Below are 12,035 nucleotides of genomic sequence, written 5' to 3'. Positions count from 1 at the left end.
ACCTTGATCATACTATTACAAAGCATATGAAATGAATGAAGTGACTCAAGGCAATGATCTATAGTTGCTAACAAATAGATAACATATAGCAAAACTTTTCATGAAGAGTACTTTCAAGACAAGCATCAAAAGTCTTGCACAAGAGTTAACTCATAAAGCAATAGATTCAAAGTAAAAGCATCGAAGCAACACAAAGGAAGATATAAGTTTCAGCGGTTGCTTTCAACTTTCAACATGCATATCTCATGGATAATTGTCAACATAAAGTAATATGATGAATGCAAATAAGCAAGTATGTAAGAATCAATGCACAGTTGACACAAGTGTTTGCTTCTAAGATGGAAGGAAGTAGGTAAACTGACTCAACATAAAGTAAAAGAAAGGCCATTCGCAGAGGGAAGCAGGGATTAAATCATGTGCTAGAGCTTTTCAAGTTTTGAAATCATATAGAGAGCATAAAAGTAAAGTTTTGAGAGGTGTTTGTTGTTGTCAACGAATGGTAATGGGTACTCCAACTACCTCGCCAACCAGACTTTCAAGAGCGGCTCCCATGAAGGACGTTATCTCTACCAGCAAGGTAGATCATCCCTCTTCTCTTTTGTTTACACATGTACTTTAGTTTTATTTATGGTTGACACTCCTCCCAACCTTTTCTTACACAAGCGATGGCTAACCGAATCCCCGGGTGCCTTCCAACAATCTCATACCATGGAGGAGTGTCTATTTGCAAAATTAAGTTGCTTACTGATGAATCAGAGCAAAACATGTGAAGAGAATTATTAATGAAGTTAATTAATTGGGGGCTGGGAACCCCGCGCCAGCTCTTTTTGCAAAATTATTGAATAAGCGGATGAAGCCACTAGTCCATTGGTGAAAGCTGCCCAACAAGATTGAAAGATAAAACACCACATACTTCCTCATGAGCTATAAAACATTGACACAAATAAGAGATAGTAAATTTTGAATTGTTTAAAGGTAGCACATGAAGTATTTACTTGGAATGGCAGGAAATACCACATAGTAGGTAGGTATGGTGGACACACATGGCATAGGTTTTGGCTCAAGGTTTTGGATGCACGAGAAGTATTCCCTCTCAATACAAGGCTTTGGCTAGCAAGGTTGTTTGAAGCAAACACAAGTATGAACCAGTACAGCAAAACTTACATAAGAACATATTGCAAGCATTATAATACTCTACACTGTCTTCCTTGTTGCTCAAACACTTTTACCAGAAAATATCTAGACCTTAAGAGAGACCAATCATGCAAACCAATTTCAACAAGCTCTACGGTAGTTCTCCACTAATAGGTTTAAACTACATGAAAAAAACTTAATCATGATCTACTTGAGAGCTCAAAACAATTGCCAAGTGTCAAATTATCCAAGACATTATGAGGCATTTTCTGTTTCCAACCAAATAAAAATAATTATTGTAGCTTCCAACTTTTATCATTGAACATTAAAAGTAAAACGAAGAACAAGTGTTCATATGAAAAAGCGAAGCGTGTATCTCTCCCACACAAGGATTGCTAGGATCCATCTTTATTCAAACAAAAACAAAAATAAAAGCACACAGACGCTCCAAGTAAAACACATAAGATGTGACCGAATAAAAATATAGTTTCAATAGAAGAAACCTGATAAGTTGATGAAGAAGGGGATGCCTTGGACATCCCCAAGCTTAGACGCTTGAGTCTTCTTGAAATATGCAGGGATGAACCACGGGGGCATCCCCAAGCTTTGACTTTTCACTCTTCTTGATCATATATCATCCTCCTCTCTTGACCCTTGAAAACTTCCTCCACACCAAACTCGAAACAAACTCATTAGAGGGTTAGTGCATAATCAAAAACTCACATGTTCAGAGGTGACACAATCATTCTTAACACTTCTGGACATTGCTCAAAGCTACTGGAAGGTAATGGAACAAAGAAATCCACCCAACACAGCGAAAGAAGCAATGCGAAATAAAAGGCAGAATCTGTCAAAACAGAACAGTCCGTAAAGACGAATTTTAAAGAGGCACCAGACTTGCTCAAATGAAAATGCTCAAATTGAATGAAAGTTGCGTACATATCTGAGGATCACTCACGTAAATTGGCATAATTTTCTGAGTTACCTACAGAGAATTAGGCCCAGATTTGTGACAGCAAGAAATCTGTTTCTGTGCAGTAATCCAAATCTAGTATGAACCTTACTATCAAAGACTTTACTTGGCACAACAATGCAATAAAAATAAGATAAGGAGAGGTTGCTACAGTAGTAACAACTTGCAAGACACAAATATAAAATAGAGGTACTGTAGCAAAATAAACACATGGGTTATCTCCCAATAAGTTCTTTCTTTATAGCCATTAAGATGGGCTCAGCAGTTTTAATGATGCACTCGCAAGAAATAAGAGTTGAGGCAAAAGAGAGCATCAAAAGGCAAATTCAAAACACATTTAATTCTAACCCACTTCCTATGCATAGGAATCTTGTACACAAATAAATTCATGAAGAACAAAGTGACAAGCATAAGAAGATAAAACAAGTGTAACTTCAAAATTTTAAGCATATAGAGTGGTGTTTTAGTACCATGCAAATTTCTACAACCATATTTTCCTCTCTCATAATAATTTTCAGTAGCTTCATGAACAAACTCAACAACATAACTATCACATACATCATGCTTTTCATGATCCACAAACATATAGTTTTTATCAAGCTCAAACATAGTGGGATTAAAACTTTCAAACCAACTTTTATCAATAATATAACAAGATGATTGATCATTCTCAAAAGATATGGGACTCCTACATAAAGTCAAGAACTCTCCAATCCCATTTTCATTAGTAGTACAATTAATATTATCAAATAACATAGGACCATCATCTAGAGATTTATCATAAACATTTTCTAAACAAAACTCTTTAGTACCATGCATTTCGACATCAGGCACAAACAAAGCATTATCATAAGATTTATCAAAGTAGCATGGATTATCATATATAACAGTAGCATAATTATTCTCACAAGTTTTACTTATAGGAAATATTTCAAGAGAATCCACAGGAACATAACATTCAACCTCTTTCGGTAAGCATGGAGGGCAATCAAATAGTGTAAGAGATAAAGAGTTACTCTCATTAGAAGGTTGGCATGGGTAGCTAATCCATTCTTCCTCCTTTTGTTCATCACTCTCCTCTTCTTTTTCATCCAATGAGCTTTCAAGTTCATCAATTTCCTCCTCTTTTTCATCCAATGAGCTTTCAGGTTCATCAATTTCTTCTTCCACAGGTTCCTGCAAATTGTGAGTGCATTCTTGTGCATTAATGAGTCTCTCTTTATAATCAATGATATAAGGATTATCAGTGTAACTTTCATTGCAAAAATTAAGGATAGAAGAGACATAATCTTTAAGGTCCTTACAAACAACACAAGTTTCATAATTTTTAGCCATGAAGGATTCAATCTCAGAGGCTCCCATAAATATGACAAATTGTTCTACCTCTTCGAACCCAAAATGAATATAGCTATTCCAATTATAGTTCTTAATTAAAACTTCTTCACTAAAGCGACATTGAAATTTCAGATGTTTAGTATCCTGTTGAGAGCAACAATTTATATCATGGCGTTTAAGCAAGATTTTAGCAATTGTATTCAATTTTTCTATCACAGCACTCATTACTTTACCCGTTCTCAATTCTCTATAATTATTATAATATTCTATAAGCTCCAAATAAGTTGTGGGTTCTCCCATAACAGCAGTTTTTAATTTTTTCGATTTTTCAAATTTTTATGGATTTTTGGGTATATGAGAAAAATAAAACAAGAAAAAAAGAAACTAAGCAAAAGTAAACTAAGGAAAATAATATTAGACAGAAATAAACTAAGCACAAATAAACTAAACAAAAGTAAACTAAGCAAAACAAAATAAAACAAAATAAAAACAGAGAGAGAGGTAGAGTGTACTCCCCAGGTGAACTTATGAGTAGAGCTATGCCTCCCCGGCAACGGCGCCAGAAAACAGTCTTGATAACCCACAAGTATAGGGGATCGCGGCAGTCTTCGAGGGAAGTAAAACCCAAATTTATTGATTCGACACAAGGGGAGGTAAAGAATACTTATAAGCCTTAACAACTGAGTTGTCAATTCAGCTGCACCTGGAAAAGCACTAGTAACAGGGGTGATGTGAAAGTAGCAGTAATATGAGAGCAATAGTAACAGTAACACAACAGCAGTAATAGTAACACAGGAGCAATGGCACCGGAAAATAGTTGATACTACTTCCAATGACATATAGAACGAGTATATGATGATGAGAGATATGGACCGGGGTTCCCAGCGATCTACACTAGTGGTAACTCTCCAATAACAAGTGACAAGTGTTGGGTGAACAAATTACAGTTGGGCAATTGATAGGATTGATAAAGCATTAAGAAAGAACATCAATTCATTAATCATGTAGGCATGTTTTCCAATTATAGTCGTACGTGCTCGCAATGAGAAACTTGCACAACATCTATTGTCCTACCAGCCGGTGGCAGCCGGGCCTCAAGGGAATCTACTGGATATTAAGGTACTCCTTTTAATAGAGCACCGGAGCAAAGCATTAACACTCCGTGAAAACATGTGATCCTCACATCACCGCCATCCCCTCCGGTTGTCCCGATTTCTGTCACTTCGGGGCCTTTGGTTCCGGACAGTGACATGTGCATACAACTTGTAGATACAATCTAAGCAATAATTATAAAGCTCAAATCTAAGATCATGCCACTCGGGCCCTGGTGACAAGCATTAAGCATAACAAGATTGCAGCAACAATAACTTCACAAACTTTATAGATAGACTAATCATAATGTATCATCCATCGGATCCCAACAAACACAACACCGATTACATCAGATGAATCTCAATCATGTAAGGCAGCTCATGAGATCATTGTATTGAAGTACATAGGATAGAGAGTACCAACTAGCTACTGCTAGAACCCGTAGTCCATGGGGGAACTACTCACGGAGCATGATGGAGGCGGTGGCGTCGATGGAGATGGCTTCCGGGGGCACTTCCCCGTCCCGGCAGGGTGCCAGAACAGAGACTTCTGTCCCCCGAATCGGAGTTTCGCGATGGCGGCAGCACCCCTGGAGTCTTTCTGGAGTTTCATCAATTGGTATCGCGTTTTTAGGTCTCCAGGGCTTAAATAGGCGAAGAGTCGGAGTCGGAGGGGCCACGGGGCCTCCTCACACTAGGGCGGCGCGCCCCCCTCCTGGGCCGCGCCGGCCACACGTGTGGGGCCCCCAGGGCACCCCTCTGGTCCCCCTCTGACTTTCTGGAAGGTTCCGGGAAAAATAAGATGTTTGGCGTTGATTTCGTCCAATTCCGAGAATATTGCCCGAACAGCCTTTCTGGAACCAAAAACAGTAAAACAGACAGCCTTTGTGGCATCTTGTTAATAGGTTAGTTCCGGAAAACGCATAAAAACATTATAAAGTGCAATGAAAACATGTAAGTATTGTCATAAAACAAGCATGGAACATCAGAAATTATGGATACGTTGGAGACGTATCAATTACCAATAGTGCCCGCACCTTGTCCTAATTAGCTCGGATTACCTGGATTATCATTGCATAACATATGTTTCAACCAAGTGTCACAAAGGGGTACCTCTATGCCGCCTGTACAAAGGTCTAAGGAGAAAGCTCGCATTGGATTTCTCGCTTTTGATTATTCTGAACTTAGACATCCATACCGGGACAACATAGACAACAGATAATGGACTCCTCTTTAATGCATATGCATTTAGCAACAAATAATATTCTCATATGAGGTTGAGGATATTTGTCCAAAACTGAAACTTCCACCATGAATCATGGCTTTAGTTAGCGGCCCAATGTTCTTCTCTAACAATATGCATACTCAAACCATTCAACTCATGGTAAATCGCCCTTTTCTTCAGACAAGACGAACATGCATGGCAACTCACATGATATTCAACAAAGTGTTGATGGCGTCCCCAGGAACATGGTTATCGCTCAACAAGCAACTTATAAGAGATAAGATGCATAAGTACATATTCAATACCACAATAGTTTTTAGGCTATTTGTCGCATGAGCTATATATTGCAAAGATAAAGAATAGAAATTTTAAAGGTAGCACTCAAGCAATTTACTTTGGAATGGCAGAGAAATACCATGTAGTAGGTAGGTATGGTGGACACAAGTGGCATAGTGTTTGGCTCAAGGATTTTGGATGCATGAGAAGTAATCCCTCTCAATACAAGGTTTAGGCTAGCAAGGTTATTTGAAACAAACACAAGTATGAACCGGTACAACAAAACTCACATAAAAGACATATTGTAAGCATTATAAGACTCTACACCGTCTTCCTTGTTGTTCAAACCCTTACCAGAAAATATCTAGACTTAGAGAGATCAATCATGCAAACCAAATTTTAGCAAGCTCTATGTATTTCTTCATTAATAGGTGCAAGGTATATGATGCAAGAGCTTAAACATGAGCACATCAATTGCAAAGTATCACAATATTCAAGATATTATACCAATTACCACATGTAGCATTTCCCGTTTCCAACCATATAACAATTTAACGAAGCAGTTCAACCTTCGCCATGAATATTATGAGTAAAGCCTAAGGAGATATTTGTCCATATGCAACAGCGGAGCGTGTCTATCTCCCACACAATGAATGCTAGGATCCAACTTTATTCAAACAAAACAAAAACAAAAACATACAGACGTTCCAAGTAAAGCACATACGATGTGATGGAATAAAAATATAGTTTCACTAGAGGAACCTGATAATGTTGTCGATGAAGAAGGGGATGCCTTGGGCATCCCCAAGCTTAGACGCTTGAGTCTTCTTGAAATATGCAGGGATGAACCACCGGGGCATCCCCAAGCTTAGAGCTTTCACTCTCCTTGATCATATTGTATCATCCTCCTCTCTTGATCCTTGAAAACTTCCTCTACACCAAACTCAAAACAACTCATTAGAGGGTTAGTGCATAATCAAAATTCACATGTTCAGAGGTGACATAATCATTGTTAACACTTCTGGACATTGCACAAAGCTACTGAAAGTTAATGGAATAGAAAAATCCATCAAGCATAGCAAAACAGGCAATGCGAAATAAAAGGCAGAATCTGTCAAAACAGAACAGTCCGTAAAGACGAATTTTATAGGTGCACCAGACTTGCTCAGATGAAAATGCTCAAACTGAATTAAAGTTGCGTACATATCTGAGGATCACTCACGTAAATTGGCAGAATTTTCTGAGTTACCTACAAAAACTACTGCTCAAATTGGTGACAGCAAGAAATCTGTTTCTGCGCAGCAATCCAAATCTAGTATGAACCTTACTATCAAAGACTTTACTTGGCACAACAATGCAACAAAATTAAGATAAGGAGAGGTTTCTATAGTAGTAACAACTTCCAAGACTCAAATATAAAACAAAAGTGCTGTAGTAAAATCATGGGTTGTCTCCCATAAGCGCTTTTCTTTAATGCCTTTCAGCTAGGCGCAGAAAGTGTGTATCAAGTGTTATCAAGAGACGAAGCATCAACATTCTTACCAGGGGCTTTGCGCCTACCCTTCTTACTCTTTGGTTTAGGGAATATATGACCACATCCCGGTATAGAGGAATTTAGAGTGCCTTTCCCCACATCTATGGTTGCTCCCAAGAGTTTCAGCAGGGATCTTCCAAGTGTGATTTGTCCTGTCCCTACACATTCAACAACGAGATAATCAGTGGATACCGTTCTTCCAAGAAGGGTTGTGAATACTCCTTCAGCTATTCCCTTAGGAATTATAACAGAATTATCAGTAAGATTTATTCCTTCTCCACCTTCTGTAAGTCCCCAAAGTGTCAAAGATTCATAAATTCTTTCAGGCATAAGGCAAAATTCAGTCATAATATCACAACGGGCATTAAATTTTTTACCATCAATAGTGATTTTAATAGTAGGGTCCCACATTGAAGGTTCAGAGTTTATTGGAACATAATCAAAATGCTCACGAATCCGACCATACCCTTCTTTTAAGCAAGATACACTTGTCTCAAGAGTGATCAATCTATTATAAATACTAACAAGAGATGGATCAAAATTATTAGCGGAGCTGGATGATGTAACCAATTTTTTTATGGCATTAAAAGCTTGGTCCCCATCACAGTGAAGGAAATCTCCTCCCACTACAGCATCTAAGGCATATCTATAACGAAGAATGAGCCCAAAATAAAAATTACTAAGAAGCAAACTTAGTGTCATTTTAGGTTCAGTTTTACTATAAGAATCAAAAATTCTAGACCAGGCTTCTTTAAAACTCTCCTCACCCCCTTGTTTAAAAGTAAAGATCGATTCCTCAGGTGATAGAGTAACAACTACGGGACTAGTCATGATAACAAAAATAAGGTAAATGCAAATAACTAATTTTTTTGTGTTTTTGATATAGAGAACGCAAACAAGATAATAAATAAAGTAAAACTAGCAACTAATTTTTGTGTGTTTTGTTTTAGTGCAGCAAACAAAGTAGTAAATAAAAGTAAAGCAAGACAAAAACAAAGTAAAGAGATTGGAAGTGGAAGACTCCCCTTGCAGCGTGTCTTGATCTCCCCGGCAACGGCGCCAGAAAAAGTGCTGCTGACGTGGGAGTTGACGTGGGATTGCAACGTCGCCAGAAAGTAGCTTCCTTGTGACGGTAAAGCACTCGTCCGTTGGGAACCCCAAGAGGAAGGTATGATGCGTACATCGGCAAGTTTTCCCTTAGTAAGAAACCAAGGTTTATCGAACCAGTAGGAGCCAAGAAGCACGTTGAAGGTTGATGGCGGCGAAGTGTAGTGCGGCGCAACACCAGGGATTCCGGCGCCAACGTGGAACCTGCACAACACAACCAAATTACTTTGCCCCAACTTAACAGTGAGGTTGTCAATCTCACCGGCTTGCTGTAACAAAGGATTAGATGTATAGTGTGGATGATGATGTTTGCAGAGAACAGTAGAACGAGTATTGCAGTAGATTGTATTCGATGTAAAAGAATGGACCGGGGTCCACAGTTCACTAGTGGTGTCTCTCCCATAAGAAATAGCATGTTGGGTGAACAAATTACAGTTGGGCAATTGCCAAATAAAGAGGGCATGACCATGCACATACATGTTATGATGAGTATTGTGAAATTCAATTGGGAATTACGACAAAGTACATAGACCGCTATCCAGCATGCATCTATGCCTAAAAAGTCCACCTTCAGGTTATCATCCGAACCCCCTCCAGTATTAAGTTGCAAACAACAGACAATTGCATTAAGTATGGTGCCTAATGTAATCAACAAATACATCCTTAGACATAGCATTGATGTTTTATCCCTAGTGGCAACAGCACATCCACAACCTTAGAACTTTACATCCTTTGTCCCAGATTTAATGGAGGCATGAACCCACTATCTAGCATAAATACTCCCTCTTGGAGTTACAAGTAACGACTTGACCAGAGCCTCTACTAATAACGGAGAGCATGCAAGATCATAAACAACACATAGATAGATTGATAATCAACATAGCATAGCATTCCATATTCATCGGATCCCAACAAACGCAACATGTAGCATTACAGATAGATGATCTTGATCATGTTAGGTAGCTCACAATATCTAACAATGATAGCACAATTAGGAGAAGACGACCATCTAGCTACTGCTATCGACCCATAGTCCAGGGGTGAACTACTCACACATCACTCCGGAGGCGACCATGGCGGCGAAGAGTCCTCCGGGAGATGATACCCCTCTCCGGCAGGGTGCCGGAGGTGATCTCCTGAATCCCCCGAGATGGGATTGGCGGCGGCGGCGTCTCTGGAAGGTTTTCCGTATCGTGGCTCTCGGTACTGGAACTATTATCGACGAAGGCTTATGTAGGCGGAAGGGTAGGTCAGGGGGCGCCACGAGGGGCCCACACGCCAGGGCCGCGCGGCCAGGGCCTGGGCCGCGCCGCCCTGTTGTGTGGCTGCTGATGTCTACTTCCCCCTCCTTTTCCTGTAGACAGTGTTGGGACTCCAAGAGCAGAGGTTTGTAGAACAGCAGCAAGTTTTCCCTTAAGTGGATCACCCAAGGTTTATCGAACTCAGGGAGGAAGAGGTCAAAGATATCCCTCTCATGCAACCCTGCAACCACAAAGCAAGAAGTCTCTTGTGTCCCCAACACACCTAATAGGTGCACTAGTTCGGCGAAGAGATAGTGAAATACAGGTGGTATAAATATATATGAGCAGTAGCAACGATGCCAGAAAATAGCTTGCTGGCGTGTAGTTGATGGTGGTAGTATTGCAGCAGTAGTAACGCAGTAAAACAGTAAACAAGCAGCGGTAGCAGTATTTAGGAACAAGGCCTAGGGATTACACTTTCACTAGTGGACACTCTCAACATTGATCACATAACAGAATAGATAAATGCATACTCTACACTCTTGTTGGATGATGAACACATTGCGTAGGATTACACGAACCCTCAATGCCGGAGTTAACAAGCTCCACAATTAAATGTTCATATTTAAGTAACCTTATAGTGTAAGATAGATCAAAAGACTAAACCAAGTACTAACATAGCATGCACACTGTCACCTTCATGCATATGTAGGAGGAATAGATCACATCAATACTATCATAGCAATAGTTAACTTCGCAATCTACAAGAGATCATGATCATAGCTTAAACCAAGTACTAACACAGATGCACACACTGTCACCATTACATCGTGCAGGAGGAATAGAACTACTTTAATAACATTGCTAGAGTAGCACATAGATAAATTGTGATACAAACACATTGCAATCATAAAGAGATATAAATAAGCACCTCACTATGCCATTCAACAGTGAATAAGTATTCTGTGAAATATAGCCTAAGAGACCCACACGGTGCACACTGCTTGTCACCTTTACACACGTGGGACAAGGAGTCTCCGGAGATCACATAAGTAAAATTCACTTGACTAGCATAACGACATCTAGATTACAAGCATCATCATATGAATCTCAATCATGTAAGGCAGCTCATGAGATTATTGTATTGAAGTACATAGGAGAGAGATGAACCACATAGCTACCGGTACAGCCCCGAGCCTCGATGGAGAACTACTCCCTCCTCATGGGAGCAGCAGCGGTGATGAAGATGGCGGTGGAGATGGCAGCGGTGTCGATGGAGAAGCCTTCCGGGGGCACTTCCCCGTTCCGGCGGCGTGCCGGAACAGAGACTCCTGTCCCCCAGATCTTGGCCTCGCGATGGCGGCGGCTCTGGAAGGTTTCTGTGGTTTTCGTCGAACGTGATAGGGTTTTCGCGATGGAGGCTTTAAATAGGCGAAGAGGCGGCGCAGGAGGGCTGAAGGGGTGCCCACACCATATGGCGGCGCGGCCAGGGCCTGGGCCGCGCCGGCCTATGGTCTGGGGGCCCAGTGCCCCCCTCTGGTCCTTCTCGTGTGTTCTGGATGCTTCCGGTGAAAATAGGAACACAGGCGTTGATTTCGTCCAATTCCTAGAATATTACGTTACGAGGATGTCTGAAACCAAATACAGCCGCAACAAGGAACTGTCACATCGGCATCTTGTTAATAGGTTAGTTCCAGAAAATGCACGAATATGACATAAAGTGTGCATAAAACATGTAGATAACATCAATAATGTGGCATGGAACATAAGAAATTATCGATACGTCGGAGACGTATCAGCATCCCCAAGCTTAGTTTCTGCTCGTCCTGAGCAGGTAAAACGATAACACAGATAATTTCTGGAGTGACATGCCATCATAACCTTGATCATACTATTTGTAAAGCATATGTAGTGAATGCAGCGATCAAAACAATGTATATGACATGAGTAAACAACTGAATCATATAGCAAAGACTTTTCATGAATAGTACTTCAAGACAAGCATCAATAAGTCTTACATAAGAGTTAACTCATGAAGCAATAATTCAAAGTAAAGGTATTGAAGCAACACAATGGAAGATTAAGTTTCAACGGTTGCTTTCAACTTGTAACATGTATA

Source organism: Lolium perenne, chromosome 6 (assembly GCF_019359855.2).
Source record: "Lolium perenne isolate Kyuss_39 chromosome 6, Kyuss_2.0, whole genome shotgun sequence".
Classification (NCBI taxonomy): Eukaryota; Viridiplantae; Streptophyta; class Magnoliopsida; order Poales; family Poaceae; genus Lolium; species Lolium perenne.
Note: the sequence above shows the minus strand (reverse complement) of the source record.